Here is a 2,278-nt window from a genome sequence, read left to right on the forward strand (position 1 = left end):
TACTGGCGCCCATAAATCTTCGCGGGAAATATTGGTCAGCGTGACGTTCAACAGCTCTTTCATCACCAGCCTCATCGGCCCGTTTTTCTTTCATAAGGAGGGACATCAAGCTGTTTCGATAAGAAAAAAAATCAAGAGGGGGAAAAAAATAAGTATCACGCAGTCTATGAGGAGTTATGGTTCTAAGACCTGACTCCTAGGCAAGGCTCTAAGTCTTCGTTAAGTGAATGTTCATCTGAGTTTCATAGTGGATGTAAAGTTGAACATTTTGCAAGTATATATGCATACTTTTTTTATTCTAACAGAACTTGAGGAAGGTAATATGTTCGAAATGTAGATTTTCAATAAAAAGAGTAGTAGAATGTTTTTGGTTGTACTTTTGCATTGAAGTTAATAATAATAATAATAATAATAATAATAATAATAATAATAATAATAATAATAATAATAATAATAATAATAATAATAATAATAATACTTCGTAGAAAAGAATGACAGTTTGCACGAACTCACTGGCATACAAACTGTCATTCTGTACAACACAGTGTCTCAATGAGGGTCCCCGTCCAATAATAATAATAATAATAATAATAATAATAATAATAATAATAATAATAATAATAATAATAATAATAATAATGAAGAAAATTCCCGTTTCACAAAGAAGAGCTACAGGAATGCGACCTTTTTACTACACGTTGATATACTGGTGGAAATATATGCTAAACACAAAACTTCACGAGGACTAATAGCTTCGCCGTCATAGAAAATACAAATGATTCAGTTCTTAATAGACAAATTCTTTAAACTGAGTTGCCAACTGACCCATTAACAGCTTTGCCAATATGGTTTGTTGAAAGCCAAACTAAACTCGCTCCAAATGATGACTGTACAACAGATTGTCCTTTTCCTTCTTAAGTTTTCCTAGTTTTGTTTTAGCGAGGAGATTTAAGGACGGTAGCAGTGAAATGAGTTATAGTTATATGGTTATTTTTCTATATGATTATGAGTTACTTTTTCTAATTTACTTTGAAAGCAAACCATAACTTGTTTCTGTCTCTCCATTAACTTATTTTCCCCCAGTTGAAGGATAACTGCTTCATGCGTTTTTTGAGAGCATCGTCCAGAAACATCGTAGGGTAGACTGAATTATGTAATCTAAATCGTCGTCCAAATATGTGCGCCGGCGAAGGCTACTGGCTGTGTCTGAGTGGTTAACGAAATAGGTTCGGAATCCTTACTGCCCAGCTCGAACATGTTCGAGTCCCGTCGTCGAATACAACGACTATTAAAATGAGTGGAAATAGGAGTGTCAAAATAAAAAAATAAAAAACAACCGATATTTTTGCGGCGCGGATACATTTGCAAATCCCTAATCAGAATTAAATTGAGTGGATGGCCTTTACGAAAAAATGTAGTAATGTAATTGTTTTGGTTACAGTTCCTATTAAATAAAAAATGAGATATGGAAATCGGCTGCAGATTGACAAAATCCTGGAAAAAAAATCTGGCAAACGTAGAACGAGATTTGAGGTAAAAATTAATTTCCCAATAATATGTAATGGTATGATATTCTAAAGGCACGACCTCTCCAATTTCATGGAGTGTAGTAGTCAGCCTGTCACTAAAATGAAATATCCTATTTGAAGGAGACAGCCTTGCCAACTGTAATGCACACGAGCAGAATCCACGTAAAAAGTGGCAAATATGAACTAATTTCCTACAGGATAATTAAAGCCTTTTAGGAGATGGACATACGTATACACATACACTCTCTCAAATATATTATCTATAAGATCATGCAAATACAGCACGTTCATAGCACATCTGTTAAGAGGCAATTTGTGCACTTACTCAGCGATCAGCACCTCGTTCAAACAAAGTTCTGGCCGCCTTTTGTTCCTTAAATCTCCGAACCCAGTCTACTGTTTTTTTAACCTTAGGTCACGTATTTAATTTTCAAAACTCTACGTCACCGCTGCGGACAGGATTCGAACCTGTGCGGGCAGGGCCCAATGGATTTCGAGTCCATCTCCTTAACCACTCGGACACCGCAGCTCTTAAATGCACAGGCAATATTGCATTGCATAGTAATCATTTACTCCGAGGACCTTAGTGAATGACACTTTTACCTTCACCGAAGATGCTTCCTAGGTCTTACGGTTGGCAGCCCTTTGGCACAAAATTATTTCATGTGTGTGTTTGTGTTAGTGTGGTTTTGAGTGTGTGAATGCAAAAGAAAGAAAAAAAAGGAGAGAGAGAGAGAGAGAGAGAGAGA

At 36.0% G+C, this 2,278-nt stretch overlaps 1 non-coding gene across 1 annotated transcript; it reads right to left on the minus strand.

Annotated features, from left to right (window-relative positions):
• Positions 1-1,976: 1,976 nt before the first annotated feature.
• On the minus strand, positions 1,977-2,058 carry Trnas-cga (transfer RNA serine (anticodon CGA)). The gene has a single exon. It is a non-coding gene; the product is annotated as a tRNA-Ser (tRNA).
• Positions 2,059-2,278: the final 220 nt, after the last annotated feature.

The sequence above is a fragment of the Macrobrachium nipponense genome, chromosome 35, assembly GCF_015104395.2.
Source record: "Macrobrachium nipponense isolate FS-2020 chromosome 35, ASM1510439v2, whole genome shotgun sequence".
NCBI lineage: Eukaryota > Metazoa > Arthropoda > Malacostraca > Decapoda > Palaemonidae > Macrobrachium > Macrobrachium nipponense.